Raw genomic sequence first — 25,591 nt, forward strand, 5'->3', positions numbered from 1 at the left:
TTCCTTTTAGAGTGAAGGAATAACAGTAAGAACAATTCAGTGATCAAGCTGAACTAACTAAACTAAACTCAAGGGTAGAAGGCGGGTACAAGAAATCAATTCTAAAGACTCTTTCCCCAGCAGTGTTTCCTCTGTTGGTTCATATCCCCAGCAAGGAAGAGCACAGAGTAAATTGAGAAAAATGTTCAACCCAGATACTAAAATAACAATGATTGACTGGGGTAAGGCGGAAGTAGAAGGGTGAAGAAGGAGCCAGGTGGACTCTCTTTTTTTTTTCAAAGCCTGTTAGTTTCTAAAAATGTTAGTTGAATGTGGTATAAAATCCAACCTTTCTGAAAAGCAAACAAATTTGAGATTTCCAGACCCGCTGTTATTTATTAATTGTCCATTAAACACCTGTTATCCATAAACAACAGGCCTTAGGCAAACCAAAGAACAATTAGCTTTTTCTAGTGTCAACAGAAAACTAGTCCACAAACTCCCAGCTGGTCTTCCCAGCTTCTGACATTGGCCTCAAATATACATACTCAAAAATTCAGAAGAGAAACTTAAAATAAATGTTACTAAATGCTTGCTCCTTCTTTGGCTTCAGAATTCACACAAATGAGACCTGTAGAGTATAAAGGTTTTACTTATTTAACTGGCTTCAATATTCAATTTGCATTTATACATTGGTCTGTGTGTTTGAGAATGCTTCATCTATCTGTATGAATTTGATACTATCCGGTGTAGATTGAATACCTGTAGAGGGCAGCATGCCATATTTATTTAATGGACGGATACACAATCTTTCCTAATGGTGGCAGTGGTTATCATCGTCATCACCATCACCATCATCATCACCATCACCGCTCTCATCATCGTCACCATCATCATCACCATTATCATTATCATCACTGTTCCTATCATATTCCTGGGTTTTGATCGTAAAGAAAATTTCCATTACAAAGCCGCAAGGTGGGCGACGGGTATATAATCTTTCTCTTCTTTATGAAGATTAATTGTGCTGATTATTTCCTGACATTATTTTACTTAAAATGCAGAAGGCTCTCCCACTTGCACACCACAAAAACTCCTCTATTATGTAAGATGTTGGCATAAAATTCTGCCACTCTGCTATTTAAATAATTCAAAACATTTAACACAACATGCAAAGGCCTATCACTAACAGAGAGCTGTGGGCAGAGGAGTCAAACAGAAAGTTCCTCACCAAGGTATGTTTTCCCTCACATTAGCCTGTGGTCTGACAAACACTCCCTGTTGAATCTGTTTCTTTAAGATTCTAAAAATAAATTGATCTGCAAGTGACTTTGCTGTAATACATACAGTGAGTCAGATCAAGGAGTAAGAGCCATTTATAGAATGTGAACTAAACGCTGGCCTGAGACAACCATTTAACCCTCGTCAAACAGAGAAGTGGCATTTCGGATTGTACAGAGCTTGATCTGCAAGGCTATTTTGAAACAGAAAGATTCTTTTATTATAACTTTGGCTAAAAATATTAGAATATGACCAGAGGCTACCACAAGGTCAAAACATTTGTTAACAGGACGAAATGTTACCAGTATAAGAGTGTGCAAGTGTCCATCCATGAAATCTTGGACATGCTCAGGCCCAAACATATTATTAGCCATCCGTATTCATACATATGTAAGTAGAGACTGTATTTGGTGCAGAACAACAAGTTGTCATTCTACACATTCTCATATAAAGAAGCAGATGGGGGTATTTTGGCTTGCCTTGTACAGTGGTTTAGAGTGGATTTGTGTGACCATAAGTAAGTCATCTTTAACATCTCTGAGCCTCAATTTCTTCATCTCTAAAATGGGAATAAGTACAGTCCCTACCTCAAGACGTTGATGTGAAGATTAACTAAGAAAATGTATATAAAACACTCAGTACACATAATACAAGTTTAAGAAATGCCAGCTGTAATTCTGCTCTCTTCAGCCCCAGCTGTTATAGGATGGTGCAGTCTCCCTCCTCTTTGGGTGCCTTCATTGCTAGAGTACATCTTCATAGTGTTGTAATAGCTGCCTTAGGGGAAAGTGTGATGACTACAAGTTGGTAAGGGTTTTCTTTCCCTTCCTGCATGGCTGATGTAATGAAGATCTTTAGGAGGATATATGATCGGAGGGAGGAAGTGTGTTGTGTGCGTGTGTGTGTGTGAGAGACAGAGAGAGAGAGAGAAAGAGAAAGAAAGAGAGAGAGAGAGAGAACGAATGTGTGTATGTGTACAAGAATTCACCTGGTGACAAGAGAAACTTGCCACTCTCCTCACCTGAGTTTCACACACAGGAAACATTTGACATTGCCTGCACACAGATCTCCAACCTCGCACACTGCAAAGAGCTGCACTGCAAGGAATATGACTTCATATCATAATGTTCATCACTGACCTCCACCCTGGTAATAAGATCCTTTTTGGCCCTTGTGCACTTAGCATCCACCTGAGACTTCCTAACCATCTCCTCGATAGCAAATTGGCGGCAAGTATTAGGAAATGCCATGCTGGTATTTGGATGAGTCTTCTCCATTGACATCGTTTATTTAGATTACAGGCGCTTCCTCAATTATAACAATACATCAACCATTTCAGGTTTTTCTTTCACCTCCGGATACATGTTGCCCTTAATAAATGAAGCTGAAGTCAGAACACGTGCTGGTATGACGACACCATCCTGTCTTTCAGGTGTGGTTTCAGGGTCACACTGAACACTTGCGTCTGGAAGGCTGACTTCACAGCACAGCACGGCCACATTCTGCTACTCAGGGGGGTGAGATCATGGTGCTGGCATAAATTTATCGGTCTTTTAAACGAACGGGGTTGAATTCAATCTACTGACCTTGATTGGGAGGCTAGTGATACAAGCTGTGTAAAATAAAACAAGACAAAATAAACAAGGGAAAACCACAGCGCATGCAGCCACTTGGTTCAGAAGTGACACTACTGAATTTGGTCTGTGAAGGTCTTGTCACATGAAAGCCTAGAAATAGCTATGACCTAAACATGGGGGTAGGAGACGACCCATTTAGAAATGAATGGACACATTCCATTGTGTTTGTATAGTGTTTAAAATCTATTTTGGAGCAAGGGGATACTGTAAATACTTTCCTTTGTTCATAACTATCATAACCCAAACTTTCTGGCTCTCGGCATTTTTCAGTAACCCTGCGTGCCAATGGTTGTTTACACACTGCCTGACAAGGCAAACATTATTCTACCAGAGATGCAGGATTCCCTGTGACCCCTCTGAACCTCCAGGGCCAGCCAAGACTAGATTGGACTTTCTGACTAATCCTAGTCTGGACATCTCTAGGGGCTGCCCTAGTCTCACTGCACAATTCCAAGGCCACTCAGTTCTGAGGGCCCTCAGGAGATGTTGCCATATTAGGCATGTGGAAATATCCACACCATTCTGAAATTCTTTTGGAACTAGAGATTTAATATAACTTTTTCGATTAGCCTTCAATTCCAAATTTGGGACTAGACTTTAGGTGAGATTAATTCATGGACTCCTCATTGGTTTTGTAAAATGTTAATGCCGGCAAGCATTCCTTCATCTTCTATAGTAACTGGATCATAGATTTTCATTTAATTCTCGCTTTTTCATTTGATTGTCTCTTTGGTTAATGGCATTTCTATAGCAGAGGACACAGCAATCTTCACAGACATCTCTTGACTCTAAAGTGGCTGGCTGGATAAGCATATTATTAAATGCAGGTTAATCTGTGGCCTCTTTCTTCTTCACCATGATGGCTCTGGATGACAATAAGGGGGGAGCCTGGGGCCAGGTATGGAAAAGTGAATGGTATAGGCATTTCCTGGATATATGGTTCCTAGTATCTCCATAATGCCAAATATAAATTGTAGTTAGAAACTGTTACCCTATGAACACCTTCATCACTTAAAGAAGGTTCCTTCTGGAGACAATAATGATCTTTATTAGGTACCAGGCCTGCGTGAAGATCTGGTGATACCAAGACATGACCTTGGTGGGTGTGATTTCATAGGAAAAGTGGGCTCTAGAATGTTCCCTTTAATAGTAGAATTCTTTAGTAGCACTGTTCACTAAGACACTTGGTATAAATGGAACCACCTCTTCCAAGTGGATTTAGTTATTGAAGAAATTAAAGGAATTCCCTCCAAGGTAGCTTTTCTCATCAGATGGCTCCAAAACAAAAACCTCAACAATATTAGCATAAAGGGTTCAGGAATAGTGATTTTTGGCATTTCCAAAGAGTAGGTTCCTTCTATTTCTGCTACCTCAATAACAGAGAATAAATCAGAGTCTTGGCATTGACTGCTCCACTGATCTATTAATTCTAAGTCTTTCACTGATTCAGTTCCAACTATATGTTTGATAGAGACAACTTTTATTTACTGTTTAAATCATACAGTAATCTAAGAAAACTCAACAGTTCAAGGATATTAAATCAAAATCTATTTACTATTGAGTAGGACTTAATTTAAGATGGAAGCTTCCTAGAGATCCAAATCTGGGGTTTAGTGAGACCATCCTATTCTAGAAATGATGCCAGAAGACTGTTTGGGTGCTTACCTAGTAAGGCACCAGTGTCCTGTTATTAATAGATCTGTGCAAAATAATTTACCATGTCAATACCCTTTCTTCCTCCTACCCAATTATTCCGTATTGATGAATCTCTTACTTAAGCATTATCGAAAGGTCACTAGCCAGTGCTATATCTAATTCAAAAACGTATTATTAGGCTTATACCATATCAATTTTAAGAAATGACCAGTTCTGTGAGGATGATCTGAATAGTCATATTCATATTTTTTCCTATATTTAGAATCATGGTCAGACCTTCTCAATTTTCAGGGCTATTTTTACTTTAAAATTTTAAAAATTTTACTTTAAAAAAAAAAAATTTTACTTTATTGTTGTAAGAACACTTAACATAAGATATAACCGCTTAACAAATTTTTAAGTATATTATTACATTTTATTACACATTATTATGTATTATTATTACACCTTATTTTACATTGTTGTTGACTATTAGTACAATGTTGTACAGCAGGTCTCTAGAGCTTACTTATCTGGCTTGACTGATGCTTCATGCTGGTTGATTAGGAACTCCCCTACTTCGCCTTTCTCTGAGCCCCTGGCAACCACCATTCCACTCTCTGATTCTATGAATTCAACTATTTTTGATACCTCATATAAACAGAATCCTGCTGTATTTGTCTTTCTGTGACTGGCTCATTTCACTTAACATAATAACTTCCTGGCCAACATGTATGTGAAAAAATGCTCAATGTCACTCACTAATCATCAGGGAAATGCAAATCAGAACCACAATGAGATTAACACCTCACACCTGTCATGGCAGCTATTATCAATAAAACCAAAGACAAGTGTTGGCACCGCTGTGGAGAAGTTGGAAACCCTGCACATTGTTGGTGGGAATATAGAATGGTGCAGCTTGATAGAAAACAGTACAGAAGTTCCACTTACCTCAACATAATAAAGGCCATATATGACAAACCTACAACCAACATCATTCTCAGTGGTGAAAAACTGAAACCATTTCCTCTAAGATCAGGAACAAGACAAGGTTGTCCACTCTCACCACTATTATTCAACATTGTTTTGGAAGTTTTAGCCACAGCAATCAGAGAAGAAAAAGAAATAAAAATAATCCAAATCAAAAAAAAAAAAAAAATCCAAATCAGAAAAGAAGAAGTAAAGCTGTCACTGTTTGCATATGACATGATATTATACATAGAGAATCCTAAAGATGCTACCAGAACACTACTAAAGCTAATCAATGAATTGGTAAAGTAGCAGGATACAAAATTAATGCACAGAAATCTCTTGCATTCCTATACACTAATGATGAAAAATCTGTAATAAGGAAACACTCCCATTTACCATTGTAACAAACAGTTAATAAATAAAATACCTAGGAATAAACCTACCTAAGGAGATAAAAGACCTATATGCGGAAAACTCTAAGACACTGATGAAAGAAATTAAAGATGATACAAATAGATGGAGAGATATACCACGTTCTTGGATTGGAAGAATCAACATTGTGAAAATGACTCTACTACCCAAAGCAATCTACAGATTCAGTGCAATCCCTATCAAACTACCAAAGGCATTTTTCACAGAACTGGAACAAAAAATTTCACAATTTGTATGGAAACACAAAAGACCCCAAATAGCCAAAGCAATCTTGAGAAAGAAAAACGGAGCTGGAGGAATCAGGCTCCCGGACTTCAGACTATACTACAAAGCTACAGTAATCAAGACAGTATGGTACTGGCACAAAAACAGAAATATAGATCAATGGAACAGGTTTGAAAGCCCAGAGATAAACCCACACACATATGGTCACCTTATTTTTGATAAAGGAGGCAAGAATATACAATGGAGAAAAGACAGCCTCTTCAATAAGTGGTGCTGGGAAAACCAGACAGCTACATGTAAGAGAATGAAATTAGAACACTCCCTAACATCATACACAAAAATAAACTCAACATGGATTAAAGACCTAAATGTAAGGCCAGACACTATAAAACTCTTAGAGGAAAACATAGGCAGAACACTCTATGACATAAATCACAGCAAGATCCTTCTTGACCCACCTCCTAAAGAAATGGAATTAAAAACGAAAATAAACAAATGGGACCTAATGAAACTTAAAAGCTTTTGCACAGCAAAGGAAACCATAAACAAGATGAAAAGACAGCCCTCAGAATGGGAGAAAATATTTGCAAATGAAGCAACTAACAAAGGATTAATCTTCAAAATTTATAAGCAGCTCACGCAGCTCAATATCAAAAAGACAAACAACCCAATCCAAAAATGGGCAGAAGACCTAAAGAGATATTTCTCCAAAGAAGATATACAGATTGCCAACAAACACATGAAAGGATGCTCAACATCACTAATCATTAGAGAAATGCAAATCAAAACCACAATGAGGCATCACCTCACACCAGTCAGAATGGACATCATCAAAAAATCTACAAACAATAAATGCTGGAGAGGGTGTGGAGAAAAGGGAACCCTCTTGCACTGTTGGTGGGAATGTAAATTGATACAGTCACTATGGAGAACAGTATGGAGGCTCCTTAAAAAACTAAAAATGGTGGTTGGGAGTCCGCCTGCCGATGCAAGGGACATGGGTTCGTGCCCTGGTCCAGGAAGATCCCACATGCCGTGGAGCGGCTGGGACCGTGAGCCATGGCCGCTGAGCCTGCGTGTCCGGAGCCTGTGCTCCGCAGCGGGAGAGGCCACAACAGTGAGAGGTCCGCATAACGCAAAAAAAAAAAACAACAAAAAAAACCGGAACTCCTATACGACCCAGCAATCCCACTACTGGGCATATACCCTGAGAAAAACATAATTCAAAAAGAGTTATGTACCACAATGTTCCTTGCAGCTCTATTTACAATAGCCAGGACATGGACGCAACCTAAGTGTCCATCGACAGATGAATGGATAAAGAAGATGTGGCACATATATACAATGGAATATTACTCAGCCATAAAAAGAAATGAAACTGAGTTTTTTATAGTGAGGTGGATGGACCTAGAGTCTGTCATACAGAGTGAGGTAAGTCAGAAAGAGAAAAACAAATATCATATGCTAACACATATATATGGAATCAAAAAAAAAAAAAAAAAGGAATTGGTTCTGAAGAACCTAGGGGCAGGACAGGAATAAAGACGTTGACGTAGAAAATGGACTTGAGGACACAGGGAGGGAGAAGGGTAAGCTGGGACGGAGTGAGAGAGTGGCATGGACATATATACACTACCAAATGTAAAATAGCTAGTGGGAAGCAGCTGCATAGCACAGGGAGATGAGCTCAGTGCTTTGGGACCTCCTAGATGGGTGGGATAGGGAGGATGGGAGGGAGACGCAAGAGGGAGGAGATATGGGGATATATGTATATGTATAGCTGATTCACTTTGTTATAAAGCAGAAACTAACACATCATTGTAAAGCAATTATACTCTAATAAAGATGTTAAAAAGAAAACAGTATGTAAGTTAAAAAAAAAAAAAAAAGAACTACCATATGATCCTGGAATTCCACTGCTGAGTATTTATTCAAAAGAATGGAAATCAAAATTTCAAAGAGATTTTAGCACTCCACGTTCACTGCAGCATTGTTAGCAATAGCCATGATGTGGAAACAACCTAAATGTCCATCGACAGATAAATGGATAAAGAAAATATGGTGTACCCATGCTTAAAGAAGGGAATTCTATAATATGCAATTTTTTTTAGAAAAAGCTAACAATATTTGAGCATTTACTACGCTAAATGCTCACTTGCATTATTTCATTTAATCCTCATAAACACCTATATAGTTAATTATAATTATGTACCCATTTTTCAGGTGAGGAAGTGAGGCCAAGAGCAGCTCAATAATCTGCCTAAGGTCTCAGGACAGTAAGTGGTGGAACCAGCACTCAAGCCCAACTCTTCTGATTACAGATAAGTTCTACTTTTCTCTGAAGCCTACACACTCTTCAGTACCTCACGATATTGTTTCCGTTTGTCAAGATTTAATTTCATTGAAAGCAAATCTTTTCAAATCTAAAGTCTTTTCAAATCTTAAAAGTTTGACTTATTCTGAATTTTCCAGAAGAATCTATGAGAAGATTGCAAAAGTTGTTTCTCTTACCTATATAGATTAAATATATCCCTGGTTCAAACCATATGGGATGAATTACTGTACCATCTAAAAAGTTATTGTTTTGAAAATCTTCACTAAATCAAGTCCATTTTATTATAATAATGCCTAAATTATGCAGAAGCTTACAAACTGTTTTCAAATCTCATTTTTTAAAAAAGTCTTGCACTGAAGTACAAGGATATGCTCTGAGGAGAAAACTACTGGCTAGAAACTAAAGGACAATAGTAACACACTACATTTGTATGGTATGCTGCAGTTTCACAGTAATTCTTGTAATCTTCTTTTTTTAACATAAGACAGGCAGAAGGAGTTACTATTTGATACCGCTGAGGCTCAGAGAGGTACAACCACTAGCCCAAGGTCACACCTTTAGCCCACGACCACAATCCAGGTTTTCTAGTGCTGTGTCCAGTGCTGTTTCCCTATGAGCCTCTGTTCCCCACAAAACATGGAAACACCTTCTCCTTCCCAAGGTTTTCTACATTGTCATCCTGGAGAAACAGGCGCAGGTTTAGATGTGTGGTTTCCTTACTGAAAAGGATGGTGTCTAACTCAATGTCGAATGACAGGGACAAATAAGCAGGCACCAAACAATTTTCTCCTTAATAGCTCTCTCAAAATCTACCCAGGTGGGCTTCCCTGGTGGCACAGTGGTTGAGAGTCCGCCTGCCAATGCAGGGGACGCAGGTTCGTGCCCCGGTCCGGGAGGATCCCACATGCCGCAGAGCAGCTGGGCCCGTGAGCCATGGCTGCTGAGCCTGCACGTCCAGAGCCTGTGCTCCACAACGGGAGAGGCCACAACAGTGAGAGGCCCGCGTACAGCAAAAAAAAAAATCTACCCAAGTTAGAGTAGGCCAAAGAGAGAGAAGGCATTTGTCCAGAAGAAACATTTGCCATTGGGGAGCATTCCCTGGGATATCCAGGAATCCTCTTGGCTAGGTGAGTGGTAGATTTGGATAACCATTCTCTTCCAGAACCAGGCTATGGGCCACCTAGTGCAACCTTGGAGCCATGCTGGCTGAGATCAAATCCCACCTCTCCCACTTGCTAGCTGTGGTCCTTCGAGCAAGTTATATAACCCCTCTGTGCCTGTTTCCTTTGGCAGCAAAATGAGGACAACCACCATCTACCTTGCAGGACAATTTAGGAGCTTCCATGAGTTTAATGTAAAGTACTTAGGACAAGACTTGGCAATGTGCCTGATGAGAGCCATTATTTTTATTATCTTAATGAATGAGCCTCTCGATTTCTTTACATAGCAAGTGGGAACAATGACAAACCTGTAACAAGAATCAAATTATATTAAGTCTTTGAAAGTTCCTTATAAATCATAAAATGCTCTGTGCATCTAGAGAATAACTGCTGTTGTGCTGAAGAGAAAGCTGCAATGTCTGAATTATACCTGCCTTCCTATTGCAAGGAATTTACCCTTTCTCCTCAAACTGAGAAAGAAAGTGATTTATATTATGATCCCTAGCCTAACCCCATTGGTAGCTTGTTAGGCAGGAATCAAATGGTTGAAGTTAGTGTCTAGCAAGGCGGGGTGTTTACCCAAGGCCTGGTAAGTCTTCACGTCTCAGGGGAGGCTCATGGAGATTTTGCTCACTGGGATGGGAGGCCTGGCCCAGCTGTGTGTGGCTGTATCTGTGTACAGATCTAGAATCCGAGAGTCCTACCGGTCCTGCAGGATTACCTGGGCAAAGCCACTGGCCGCCTGGAGCCCTGAAAAGTGGGACAACCGCTAAATGTGGGTGGCTACTCAGGGGAGCCTAGAGTCCTTTCACCAGTCCTGAAGTCAGAGTTGCATCTGACAGAGAAGCAGATGTGTTGATGCAGGGTGAAAAAAACAGAATGAAATGAATTTTTTCAGAGTTTGAGATGACATGTGATTTCTGACAAGATCGGTAGGAATGCAGTTGATACAAATGAAGGAAACATAAAAAAAAAATCTCCTCCTTTTCCTACAGCATCATGCTCTCACCCAGCGGCATACACACAGACTCCAAGCTCTAATGTCTTTAGGAAGACATGGATGCCAAGTGGGGACAGCTGTTCCCCACGCCCTTTCCTGGTTCACTGCGGATGCTCCATCCTGAATGCCTGCTGGCTTCTCCCAGCGCAGTTCTACCCAGTTTTCCAAGTACAGCTTCAATACCATCTACTTTACTAGGCTGCCTCTCAATCTCCACCTAGAACTAACTGCTTCCTAGCGTGTCCTCATAAAACTTTCATTTGGACCCCTTTCGTGCAGAGCTATCAAAGTTGCCTAGTTTCATGATGAGCTGTGCAAACCGTCTCTGCCTTTTGCTTATAAGGGACTGCCTCTCGTCATCTCTGTGTCAGGGTGACATCTACCCCACATGCTGCTCAAAAGAGCCACTCAATAAATATTCATCAAGTGAATAAATAAATATTTGTCGACAATAATTAACTTGAACTGAGAACTTCATGGCCTCCAAGAAAGGCCCCGAACTTGTTAAATGAAGCACTGCTCTTTTTTCCCCCTCTTATGCTTAAGGTTGTTTTGTAACATCTCCTGCCAGGAACTGCTCCCATTATTAAATTAAGTGCCAGGGGAGCGGCAGCACCTTCTGTGACTAAGTACTGAGTGAAACTGTGATGAAGCGAAGCCCCCATTTGCTCCTAATTTCAGAGGTGACAACTGTCGACTTTATTTTTGTGCTCATTCTGTCACAAGCCAGTGTGATTCCAATGGTGGATTTTGGAATTGTGTTTTCTGCTTTCCTCCTTCTACTCACCCCCTCGACCTGAGCCACTCTGAATACACATACCCAGGGAGGAATTTCAGGCGCACTAATGAGAAAGCAGAGTCCACATTTCCTATTTGGAACCTGGGACTGTGCTAAAACTAGATTTTGTGCTTCTAACCTGTACTCACTCACTAGTTGTATGGATGAGAGTTCTCTGCACAGAGAACTGAGGGACAGGTGGACAGGGAATTTCGAAGTAGGATCGTTTCTTGTATTTTTCCTCTACAATTTGAGATTAACTTTGTCATGTAAACAATTAACGAGAGTTCTTCGGATGTTCTTCTGAATTGCTTTTCCCTCTCAGGGACATTGTTAAGCATCCCCTACACTGGCTCCCCTGTGGAGGCTTTCCATGTAAAATTCCAAATACAGTTCTCAAGTACGTGGAATCATTCTTATGGATGATGTCAATAAAGACTTCCAAGAATTCCAGCATCCTTTCCTCAACTCTCTGAACTTCAGGCTGAGGCTTCAAGAATGGTACCCCCAGGAGATCCCCTAAAGGTTATTGCCCACAGTGCCCACTCCCAAGCTTTAGACTTTATAGCGACTTAGATAGCATAAATAAAAACATAAATGAACTACTGAACTGATGGATGAATAAATGAAATAACACATTCTTAGAAATAACACTTAGCTCTTCGTGGTCACTGGATCCTAAATATCCTGATGGGGACTTATATATTTTTTTACCCTAAATGAAAATCATAAAATGTCTTAGCTGAAAGAGACCTTAGTGATAGACTATATACGATTTTTAAAAGCCATGGCCTCACTAATGAACTTATCTATGAAACAGAAACAGATTCATAGACATAGAGAACAAACTTGTGGTTGCCAAAGGGAAGGGGGGTTAGAGGAGGGATGGACTGGGAATTTGGGGTTAGTAGATGCAAACTATTATATGCAGAATGGATAAACAACAATGCCTACTGTATAGCACAGGGAACTACATTCAATATCCTGTGATAAACCATAATGGAAAAGAATATGAAAAATAATATATATATGTATATCTGAATCACTTTGCTGTACAGTAGAAATTAACATGACATTGTAAATCAACTATACTTCAATAAAATAAAAAATTTTTTTTAAGTCATGGCTTGATTTGTTCAAATGAAATTAAGAAAAAACTGCTTCTCTGGTTGAAGTGTAGGTAGGGGCCTGGAACCTGCCAGCTCTAAGAAATTACATAGCTTGTTCAACATCATACAGATCTCAGAGGTAGAGCCACGACTCCTGAGGTCCTGGCTTGTTTTTTCCTGCTGCATGCTACAGCCTTTTACTGGTGAAGGGTTGTTTGTGGGTACTTACTGGGTAAAAGGACATCTCTCTGACATTAAAATAAATGAGCCACAGACTGTAGGAAGTTTTGAACTGGACTTCCAGGTAGTCACATAGTTGAAGGTAGGTCCTCCTTACAGAAGTATTCCAGCTAATAAGTGAAGAAGGTATGATAGAAATATACTTCACCATTTTGCAATCCCCAAAGATGTAATGGATCTAGGTGAGGATTGTCAATGACTGCCAGCATCCCAAAGAGAGACGAGCAGATTTTGGTGCCTCCTGACAGAAGTATCCCACGTTGCCTATGAAGCACTCTTGCCAAAAAATTGAACTTGATGTTAAACGAAGTCTAGAAAGCCCCAATTACCAATTTATGAGAAATACAAGAAACAAAGGAACTAGTTAAACTGACACCATGAAAATGGAATCAACGATATTCACTTTGTACAAAACTCTACAAACTCTTCAACAAATAAATTTCAAGGCAAAACAGAAAAAAGTGGGGGGGGAACAGATCTGTGATTTAAAAGCGTGTAAGAAGACATGTCAACCAATTTTAATGTACAGACCTTATTTCAGTTCCGATTAAAATAAAGGGCACTTATCTGGGAAAGCACCAAATGGCAGAGGTATACCCGTACTCCTGGGGTACTCCTGGCTGCAGCAACAGCCCAGCCCACATCACAGAGTTCAAGGAAGCAAGGCCGAGCTGGGCCACCTGATCAAGGACAGGGAGACCAAATCCCTGGAGGAGATTCCTCTCTTCTCCTTTCCCATCAAGGAATCTGAAATCACTGACTTTCTCCTGGGGATATGCCTCAAGGATGAGGTTTTGAAGATTATGTCCATGCAAAAGCAGACCTACACTAGCCAGTGGACCAGGTTCTGTTGCCATCTGGGACTACTACGGCCATGTCGGTCTGAGTATTAAGTGCTCCAAGGAGGTTGCCAGGGCCATCCTAGGGGCCATCATCCTGATCAAGCTCTCCATTGTCCCCGTGTGGCAATGCTACTGGGAGAAGAAGACAGGCAGGTCCCACACTGTCCCTGCAAGGCACCAGCCTCCATGCTGAGTGCCTCTTCCCACCCCCAGAGGCACTGGCATCATCTCGGCCTCTGCACTCAAGAAGCTGCTGCTGATGGCCAGTATGGATGACTGTCACACCTCAACCAGGGGCTGCACTGCCAACCTGGGCGACTGTGATGCCATCTCCAAGACTTACAGCTCTCTCACCCTGATCTCTGAAAAGAGACCGTGTTCACCAAGTCTCCCTGTCAGGAATCCAGAGACATCTCCCACAGACTCACACCAGAGTCTCCCTGTAGAGAGCCCAGGCTCCATCTATGGCCACCACTGTAGCATTTTTACATAAGAAATATAAAGTGAATTAATTAATTTAAAAAATAAAGGGCCAAAATCCTATGAAACAAACAAGGAAATCTGAAGGATATTTTAAAATATTAAGAAACTATGGGTAACTTCTTAGGTGAAAATATGGTATCATGGTTACTTTTCTTTAAAGAGTACTTATCTTTCATACTTACATGCTGATATACTTATGGATAAAATGCTATGGTATCTGGGATATGCTTCAAATAACCTTGGGAGAGGCTGGAAGTGGGTAGAGACACCGATGAAACATGACCAGTTGTGAGGTGATAATTGTTTAAGTTGGGTGGTAGGTTCGTGCTGGGTCATTATCCTGATCTTTGTACTTACATAATATTTGAAATTTCTATAATTAAAATATTTAAGAAGTTTTGTTCACAATTATAACATAAGAGAGTTTTGCTTAATTGTTTAAAAAAATGCTGAAAGCCAGGAAGGGATTTCACATGAAGGTAAGAAGCTTTTGGAAATGCAGGTGTCCCTCATTATGACTGGAGCATGAGGAATCTCTCCGAAGTGACAACAAGAGTATCCAACCCTTTTCAATTGAAGCAAGCCTAGACCAGGACAGCAAACCTGCTGGTGGTGAGCGTGGTATCTCATGAAAAAGGCATGGTCTCACTGACTTGGTCTTGGTCTCACCAAGTATATTATGAGTGACAGCAGCAGCCTAGCCTCTGTATGTTGTAACTAATCATAACGAGACATTATGAAATTATATATTTTGCAACGTAACTAAAAGATCTTTCCATAACTGCAAGATTAAATCCCAAATGGCTAGCACAAATGACTGCCATCTGAACAAGCTTTGAAATGGCCAGGGTACTCACCCTCAAGACAGCATTCCTGAAGCAGATCAGAATGCTCCAGGCTCGCAAGAAGCCTCCCCGGATTCTAGGTTGCCCCCAAAGGATGCAGTGGCTTGCACATTGGAAAGTTTATCTATGACTCTAAGCCACTCCAAGACCATTTGTAAATTACTGCTGGGGTAATTTACAAATAGTGAGATTTGCTGACCTGAAGAAATAAAGATGTCCACAAATGCCTAATGCAGTCAGGCACTCACTGGCAAGATCTTGTGTGAATGTCATGAAGTCAAATATGTCATCAAATATGACAGTTTCCAAAAGGGACCCAAGGTAGGTAAGGATCAGTAATCAAGGGGTCAAATCAAAGTACATGGAGGGATCCCAAAGCTTACCTCTAACTCTTGTCCTTCAAAAACCCAAATCCAATGGAGCAATCACCCTTCATTCCGTTCACATCAAGTTGAAGTGATCTTTTATTCTAGGAGTAATGGCTTGATGATTTGACACCTATGAGTCATAAGCAGCCCTTGTAAAAAGCCCAGTGACAATGTGTTAGCTCACATTTAAGCCTCAGCTGTGTTTCCCACTCTGTTCCCAGTAGTCCCCATCTTCTTTGAATCTAGGGTGGGGTTCTGGGCCCTGGCTCAATGAGTGGACTCAGTTTCAGACCAAATATATTGCAGTGAACCTTAAAAATTCACACATTTGCAATGAGACTTTCTTCAAGGGGAAAATACATTTTTAGTTATTTGGCCAAAACAAGCAAAATGCTCAAAATGTTGAAATGGTGAGGCCTCCACTATTTCATTACTGCTTTGCTGAGGCAAAGAAGTGAAGATATTTTTCTTTGTGGTTCCAGCAAGCAGGCATACATTTATCAATCAGGACACTCTACAATGGATGTCTAATCAGATACGCTAGTCCTCTGGGTAATTCCAAATTCCTGCATAGAAACTTTGGCTTCTTTTCTTTAATGACTGCATTTGGAGAATGAACTAAAATGGTCAAAATTTTCAATACATCTTGGAGAAGGGTTAAGCACAAAAGTCCTGTTAAACAATAATGGGATTTGTGTGTGAAACATGACACTCTTTGAACACTTTTGAGAAAGTTACTCTCCTCTTTCCCTTCCAACTAATAACAATTCAACATTATTTAACATAATCCTACTGACAGGTAATTTCTGACACGAAATTTATTACTGACTTGCCCTTTGAGGGCATGTTTCACTATTAATGTTTCCTTTTAAAAGCTATAGCATACATTAGATTCTCCTACAGCGTTTCCCCATGTTTTCCTTGGAAACCCATACTTTCTGTGGTATTTTACATTACCCGAACCCGTTTTAATTCTGGATCCTTACACACACACACACACACACACACACACACACACACACACACACACACCTCCTTTCCAGAAATACGTCCAGAAATATACTTAACACTGAAACATTTTATTCTACAATTATTAGGTTTACCTAGAACTGAATAAACAACATTAGTAGAGCATAAATTTAAATTAGTTTCTCCGGTGCCTAACTGGGTATGTGACTGACTGAGCTAGAGGGCTTCAATTCAACAGGACCATGCCAGGAAATGGGGGAGCTGCAGATTGCGGACGTTATCCATATAGGGCCAGTGAGACCTGCAAGCGTCTGCCCTCATTGGTGCTTTGAGTCTTTTACAATGCAGGACACATGAGACTGTGTACAGAACACATTTGTGATTCTGACTCATTCAGAGAGATGATTCTTTACCAGAATCTGGTAAAGAATCAGTCATGCTGACTGATTCTTTAGTCAGCATGAAGCTAAGTATTTCCCTACCTGTGCTAACCATACAAGGGCATTGCTACCTGGAGGATTAAGTCATCTGCCCCAGAAGGAAATGCACACCATCTTTGGTTTTTCTGGAACAGCCTTACTGGCATCGTGAGCTCATAGGCTGGAGCTGACCACGTGGTGTCCTTCCTTTGAAAAGGAGGCGTCGTCTAAAGGGCTGGTTGGCTGGCAAAGCAGCGAGACAAGTGAAAGAAATATGCATTCATTCATTATTTATTTATTCATTTGTAATTTTAGGGAGGTCAGGTTTGTTGAGTTACAACTTACAGATGGTAAAATTCACCCTTTTTAATATTGCAGTTCTATGAAATTTGACAAATGCATAGTCATGTAACTACTACCACAACCAAGATATAGAAGAGTTCCATCGCCTCAAAAAATTCCCTCACCCCCTTTGTAATTAACCCCTTTCCCAACCCACCATATTTATTTTAAAATAATATTCAAATGATTTACAACAGAGACATGAATTCACCTGCATGTTGTGACTTGTCCTTAATATAGTGGCAGGATTTACTGGTAGCGAGATTCAGAGACGCTCCATACCACCAGAAGTCTGAGAACATGCTGGGCAAGATCTATTGCCTCACATTTGCCCTAATGGATAACCTATTTCTGCAGAGAAACACATGCAGGAGTGATTCTACTAGGTAAATTCTTAGCTTCCTAACTCTTCCTCCAAGCTTAAGAAGAAGACTTACATCTCCCACTGTTTCAGAAGACTAAGTTCCCTTCAGTCTCCCATCTCAACCAATTCTAACTGGAAAAAGCTGGAGATAAACACACTCTCCCCTACCTTGGCCCTTGCCTCTCTCCCTATAGACTGACACACACAGGAAGCTCTCTCTCTCTCTTTTACACACACACATACACGCACACGCACACGCACACGAAACAGAGGCAACACAAAAACTGCCAAGATGGTCTGTCCTCCAAGGTGGTCGTAAAATCTTGAAGGCCACAACGGGACCTTCTAGGCCCAGACCTGTGCAGAAGCCTGGGGTGAAAATCCTCTATCCCGAGAAGCTGGAACAGATCCGAGGGCCTTGCACATTAGGGAAGAGTTACCTTCCTAGGTTACTGGGCCATTAGCAGCTCTACCATCCATTTTTCATTTGAAGGAACCTTTATAAAGGTTGAATTCTTATCTTTGGGAGGCCTGTAACTGCAGTTCTTGTGTTTTCATTTGGGTTTATTTAGCCTGGGGGATTTAGGTCCCCCTGTTTAGGTAGTAAATTTTCCCCTTTGTGTGAATGTATGTGGTTAATATACTTAAAAATCCATCAGGCAAGGATAACAAAAATGCAGCCGCCTTTACACAGCAGTTTTTGGCAAGAATATAGTCACTCAGGATGGCTGTGTGGTGCCTATAATTGAATTGTGGTCACTAAGCCGAATGCTATCAAACTCTGGAAAAACCAAAGCCAGATACCTCTGAGCATGCCTTTCACCACCTTCCCTCTGTTCCCTTCCCTTGCTGCCAGCTCCCCCTGTTCACCCAGCTGGCAGAGTGGGACACAGAAAGAAGCCCAAGATGAATAAACGGCAGACACTGCTACAGCCTTTAAACATGTACCAGAAAAGATGGACTCCAGCACCTGAAAGGACAGAACTGAAGACCTGACAGCGTGAGTTGCAACGCTTGGGAGGCCGGTGAGGGAGAAGCTGCTCAAGAAAAGGAAAACGACAAAGGCCCTCGAAGACGCCCTTGGAGAGTTTCCAACTCTTGGTTGAGAACAACATTAAGCTTTGGCCCCGTGAATCAACATTATCTGACACTAGGGCACAGATTCCGGGCCCCCCCAAGGTCCCCCTCACAACGGTAACCTTGGGTGATCGATGGTCCACTAGCCGATTTTTCCTCCCGCCCGCTCTGACCCCACACTCTCATCTCTCTGCCAGCTCCCTCCCCAGCACTGGTGGCAGAGCCCAGTCACCAGGCTGGGTTCAAAAGCTGTGGGCTCTGACCACAACGAGCATGAAGCCTTCCCACTCAGCCACCGCTACTGCCGACTGCAGGAGACCCAGTGAAGACCACACACCCTAGCGTTTCCAACTCAACCAGGTGGCCTTGGTCCCTGACAGAGCTGAAACAAAAGGAGAAAACCAGCTCATTGCACAGAGTCATGGCAGGAGGAAAGAAAAAATCCTTCCATACAACTCTCTCTAGCCTAACGACAAAATCAAATCAAAATCAAAATACACATAAGAGGATTATTCTACTTAAAAACTACCTTTTAAAACAAATAAATAAAAATAAAAACTACCTTTTTCATTAGGCAAAGGGATAGCTCAATATTTCCTATCCTTCCCAGGCACTGCACTCATTCAACAAACATTCTAAATGGGCACTCAAATGTAACAATGGTACCCAGGCTTTTTGGGTGCATAAGCCCATCCCATATGCCGTGTAAAGGATAGAAAAAGCACTTTGGACTCAACCACCATCCTAGAGCAAATTCTGCAAAAAATGTGCTCCCAGAGCTAAGGAGCCTAGGAGCAGGTGAGCTCAGGGTCTAGAAATTCATCAAGATGGAAACTATAGGCAGTCCAGCACAAATGGCTTCAAAGCAAAGGACAAACTGTCCCATAGACCCAGGACCTAAAAGAAAGCTATGTCTAAAATGTACGAGTCAGAAAAGCACATGTTTCTCAAAAGGTAAACACACAACCTACTACTCAAGAACTACTGTACTAATTCAAATTATCACTGCTTCCTGCTGATCATGGTTGCGTAACTACCTCAGGTCTAACTTTGCAGAAGGATGTATCTGCATGGCTACTTAAAGTTACACCTCTGTGGGAGGGAGACGCAAGAGGGAGGAGATATGTGGATATATGTATACGTATAGCTGATTCACTTTGTTATACAGCAGAAACGAACACACCATTGTAAAGCAATTATACTCCAATAAAGACGTTAACAAAATAAATAACTAAAATAAAGTTACGCTTCTGACATCTTGCTTTAAATGGTAAGCTCCAGGAGGAGTTATTTGACTTTCCTATTATAACCACAGAGATAGCATGATATACAAGTAGGTCACAGATTATGAATGAACACAGATGAATAATTACAACTGATCAATTTTTATGCCAATAATTAAAAAATCTTCTCTTTTAAATTAAGATAATTTAAGAAGAAATGTAGAGACCCTATTCTTCTCATATTTGAGCCAGGCAATACTTAAACTTACATATAACCAACCAGTCCCTATCATTAACCTTTATTGACCTAAAGATTACTCACGTATCAACACATGTCAACCATCAAGTTGCCCCATGCCCTCAGGAATTTCAGAGACCTGTTTTAAGAAAAGCAGTAATGACTTCTGAAGAAGTGAACAATGGAATCTGATTTTCTAAAACAGTTTTAGGATCAATGATACAAGTCCTTACATCCTGGATTTTAACCTGCTCATGTACTGTGGGGAAGGAGGAAAGACAGGGGCCAGGGAGGCAGGGAGACTGGGATTGATATCAAATGACATCTCAGAGCAGCACCCTTGCCAACCAAATTCTGCCTGGCTCTGACCATAGACTAGTCAGCAGCTTCAATTACATAGTATTTCCCCTTTAACATTTCCCTCCCCCCATTCATGTTTTAAAACATAATAAAACATAATTTCTTATGTTACTGCCAAAAGGGTCTTTCTGGCATTTTACTGCTAAAGTCCTATCCTTCCACCTACACTCCTCGACCTCCCCCACCCCTCCGCTACTAAAAAAAATCACAACTGAAAGAAAAGAGAAAAGAAAATGGAAAAGTATGAAACCTGTGAACACACATAAGGGGGAAAACACTCCTTGCCCTGCTTTCTCCTAAAGAGTGAGGAAAGACAACCAAAATGAAGGGCAAAAGGAGCCTGTGTGTGTGTGTGTGTGTGTGTGTGTGTGTGTGTGTGTGTAATCTGTATGGTACAAGAGGAAGCCATATAAGATCTCTCAGTGCCCTAATGTCATGCTTAATAAACAAAGCTCACAGTCAATGACATTACCCAGGAAATACCATGTCCCGTACTGTTCAGTGTTTGTTTCAGAGTGCTAAGTCTGGAGAAAAACAAAGGAAGCCAGAGGGAGGAAGAGAAATTCAGTTTAACTGTACTGCTGTGAGCTCTAAAAGCAAGCCAAATCCCAAGTCTGCCTCTTTTATTTTGTTAGGAGAAAATCTTTTCAAGTATGCACATGATAAAAAAAAAAAATCTATGGGCACTGGTCTTCCTTTGGGTAAGTCAGTGGTCTTTATCATTTCGTTTTAACAAAGAAGAAAGCATAAAACCACTTCCCTTCCAATGCATCATACTTCCAGAGTTTGGTCCCATAACTAACACAGAGTTGTGTACTTCATTAAAACTCAGAGATCCACCTGGTTTAAGGTTTTACAGAGCCATTAGGCAGCAGTTGAAATATGGTACAATTTTCTCATATGGCAGGCAGTCTGTTATTATGGATTGGGTCCTCCTGGCAACGAATGTGCCAGATGAATTTACACTTTCCAGTCCCTGGAAGGCCTCACATGCCCCCAGCACATGTATGTACACGCTGTTTTGCTCCCACTCAGAGGACATACTATGTATGTCTTTCTTTCTTTCTCCTTCTCTTCTCTTTCTTCTTTCTTCTCCCTATTTCCTCTTACACTCAGTCATGTGGTCCTACTTTTTACACATTTCTGGAGTAGTTTTATCCTCCAGCTCCAATACATATACATTTTGGGTATTTTTTGACCACCTTTACTCATGTGCTGCCCTCCCCTCCCCAACCCCTACCCTCACCTCTGGCCACCACCAGTCCATTCTCTGTATCTATGGGTTAGTGCTTTAAGTCTATCCATATTGTCACAAAAGGCAGGATTTCCTTCTTTGTTATGGCTGAATAATACTCCATGGTACAGTCGACTCTGAAACAACGTAGGAGTTGGGGGCATTGACCCTCTATGCAGTCGGAAATCTGCTATAACTTTTGGTTGGCCCTCCATATCCATGGTTCCTTCATACCCAAGGTTCTGCATCCGTGGATTCAACCAAGTGTGGATCATGTAGTACAGTAGTATTTACTATCAAAAAAAGTCTGTGTATGAGTGGACCCATGCAGTTCAAACCCATGTTATTCAGAACTCAACTGTGTATGTGTGTGTCTATATATATATATATATATAGACACACACATGCCACATCTTTACCCATTCATCTGTTGATGGACAATTAGGTTGTTTTCATGTCTTGGCTCTCGTAAATAGTCCTGCAATGAATATGGGGGTACGTATATCTTTTCAAAGTTCACATTTTAAATACTAGTTAAAGGGTTGCCATTCACCTAGAATCTCTTTGAAATGAGTCCTGCAAAATAATTGGAAAATCACAACTTTTATATTTGCCTCTAAAGCCTAACTATAGCAACCACAATCTAGTTTTTCAAAGGGATCATTATATTTGTCAGCAGATAAATCTCTTATTTATTTCTGACAACCTTTGTGTAACGTAAGATGGTATTCCTGAGACAATTAAAGAGAAAAAAGAAAAGAGCGTGTACAGACAAGGAAACGCCATGCTCCATCTGACCAAGACTGCAAAGGCTTAACAGGAGCCAGTTCTGATTAGGAACATTTTGTAATCAGGAAGCAGAGGGCAAGTGAATATGAGCCATTTCTGCTTGCTGAGGATTCTTTTCCGGGGTGAGTGGCTGTTCTCATACCAAAGCTGGGCAGGGACACCAAAGGTATCTGCCAGGAAAGCCATACAAAGGTGTGAGATTTCAGGGCTTCCCTGGTGGCGTGGTGGTTGAGAATCTGCCTGCCAATGCAGGGGACATGGGTTCGATCCCTGGCCCGGGAAGGTCCCACATGCCGTGGAACAACTAGGCCTGTGAGCCACAACTACTGAGCCTGCGCATCTGGAGCCCGTGCTCCGCAACGGGAGAGGCCGCGACAGTGAGAGGCCCGCACACCGCGATGAAGAGTGGTCCCCGCTCACCGCAACTAGAGAAAGCCCTTGCACAGAAATGAAGACCCAACACAGCCAAAAATAAATAAATAAATTTTTTTTGTAAAAAAGGTGTGTGATTTGAATCAAGAAGACATGGGAGTAACTCGTTGGGTGATTATTCACACTCTTAGCAGGGCAGCAATGAAATTAATATGTAAATATTTTTAAGTCAAACGAATATTTCTACCCACAGGCATAGAATAACTTGAAGAACAGAATGTCAATATCTCAAATTAAGCAGAACAATCCTGCTTCATGAGATAAATTATCTTTCAGTGGTATTACATGGACATTTTAATCTTATAAAACATAAACAGTGGTGCTTGCTATCAAAATATTGTCCCCAAATATTGTCATTTCCTCTGTCCTGAAGACAAGATTAAAGGACAAGCAAGGAGATGGCAGTAATGATTTTCAAATTGTATTCTAATCACAATTTTTTTAATCAACTTTATTGAGATATAAATTATGTATGATAAAATTTATCCATTTCACGTGGAAAGTCATTGAGTATTGGCAAGTGTCTACACTTGTGTCACCACCAACATAATCAAGACATAAGACAGTTTTGTCACCCAAAAATTTCTCTCATGTCCTTTTGCTGCCTGTCCCCTCCTGGGCCACCACTAACATGCTCTCTGTTCCTACAGGGCATTTTGCCTATTCTAGCATTTCGTGGAAACAGAATCACAACGAATGCATTCTTTTGTGTCTGTCATCTCTAATCTTGACTTGCCAAACCTACCATTTTGCTCCAAGTCCTGTGCCCCTCACTCCTGCATCTCATGATCAGGAAATCAGCTTCAACTCTGATAACCAGACCAGGGATGGACAAGTGCCATTTTTGAGAAAGTCACTAGAATAGCAGGAAACAAGGAGTGGGAAGTTGCCAAGGTCAACTCCAGTTCATTTCCTTTTGGGGTATTAATTTTAGCACATTGTTTGGGTTTCCCCAAGAAGATATTTTTGGAATAAGGGGATTCCAAGCATGAAGGCTAAACATAGAAAAGACGAAGACCCTTCCCATACTCTTTCCCACACACGCCTTAAAGTGTTAGGTCTTTGACCAAACAGATGCAAGATAAATGCTTGATGATGACATCAGAGAGAGAAGAAAGAGATGGGTTTTCTCGCAATATCTAGAAGAATTTGGGAAAATACTAAAGTACAAAGCAATTGTGGATTACTTATTTCTGAACCTACTGATATTCTTCTCACCTAAAGTAGAATTTTCCTGGGTTTATAAATTAGAAGTTTTCACTTACCACCACTTAACACCAAACACGAATACTTTCTTCTTCTTGTTAGGACCAAGCAAGGATATTTTTGGTTGTGTGAGACATACAGTTGTCTATGGGCCTGATACGCTCTATATAAGCCACCCCAGTGTCAGAAGAATCCTAATTATCAAAATCATTAGGCTATTCTGTTTCCTGATGTCCTCTAAGACCTTCCTGTGTGACTCAACTTTTTCAAATAAGAAAAGGCATAAATTGTTCTGTGTCCTAAGTCTTTATGTAAACATCAGCTCCTGGGTTCTATTTGTCCTCAAGCTGCTGTCACATAATGATTGGAAGAGAAAATATTAATTCTTCCAGGGCTCTGGGGTATAATGCAAACAATAAATCAACTTACATAATTTTTTTTGAAATAAAGCAAAGGGATAAATTAGTTAAAATGATTTATTTAAGAGTAGTGTTTGTCATTAAGAACCTTTCTACTTCAACTGAAACAATTTTGATCCCAATGATAAGATTATTGTAATCTATGGTATTGTAATAGATGAAAAAAACTAAGGCAAAAACAGGAGACAACTAAGATGATGTATACTGAGAAGAATTACAGAGAGGGCTGTGCTCATGACTATTTTATTATTTTTATTACTTATTTAAAATTTATTATTTTACCATTTAGTGAGAAATTATGTTGGATTCTTGCCCTAGAAAGAGCAATACTTCCTTCATCAGACAGATTATCTGACCAATAAGAAGGTTAATCAAACCACTAAAGAGAAGGTTAATCAAACCACTAAAATAGAATGAATATTCAAACGAAAAAAGTTTTAATTCTTCTGAATAGTAAGTCAACATTAGGTACTACTGCCTACTTAGTAGGCAGTCTTGTCTTACGTTATCTAGTTCTATAAGGGAAAAAAGGGTTTATAAACTCTGTTAACCATATATTCAAAAGGTCAATGGCCATTAAAATGATCCTTTCACTGACATTTCTCAAGGTCAATCTCTCACCCATGTGAGCCTCTGATGGCAGAAAATAAACCCAGATCTTACCATAAACATAGATTCTTTCCAATATCTAAAGCCAATGTAAAGGAGAAATAGAATTTGTCATATTTCTTTGGTATCAAGGGTGTGTGTAGAGGCAGTGGGTTCCAGGGAAAAGAGCACCAAAATAAAAATTTTATAACTTGGGCTTCCCTGGTGGCACAGTGGTTAAGAGTCCGCCTGCCGATGCAGGGGACACAGGTTCGTGCCCTGGTCTGGGAAGATCCCACATGCTGCGGAGCAGCTAGGCCCGTGAGCCATGGCCGCTGAGCCTGCGCGTCCGGAGCCTGTGCTGCGCAACGGGAGAGGCCACAACAGTGATAGGCCCACGTACCGCAAAAAAAAAAAAAAAATTTTATAACTCGTCTTTGATTCCCCGCTTCCTGTAGTAGGGACCTTGAATAAGTCATGGCCCTTCTAGTCTCCTTTGGTTCTTTATTTGTTTAAAAAAAAAATGTAGTTGGAAATTGTCCCACATTCCTGCTCTACCTGGAGTGAGATAACAAAAAGATGCATGTGATCTGGTTTGAAAACTTTTTAA

At 40.6% G+C, this 25,591-nt stretch overlaps 1 protein-coding gene and 1 pseudogene across 3 annotated transcripts in view; one reads left to right on the top strand and one right to left on the bottom strand.

Annotated features, from left to right (window-relative positions):
- CREB5 (cAMP responsive element binding protein 5) overlaps positions 1-25,591 on the bottom strand; it is a 417,963-nt gene that overhangs the window by 195,835 nt on the left and 196,537 nt on the right. The gene's annotated exons all lie outside the window — the stretch shown is intronic.
- On the top strand, positions 1,149-14,137 carry LOC116759692 (annotated as a pseudogene).

The sequence above is a fragment of the Phocoena sinus genome, chromosome 9 (genome assembly GCF_008692025.1).
Source record: "Phocoena sinus isolate mPhoSin1 chromosome 9, mPhoSin1.pri, whole genome shotgun sequence".
NCBI lineage: Eukaryota > Metazoa > Chordata > Mammalia > Artiodactyla > Phocoenidae > Phocoena > Phocoena sinus.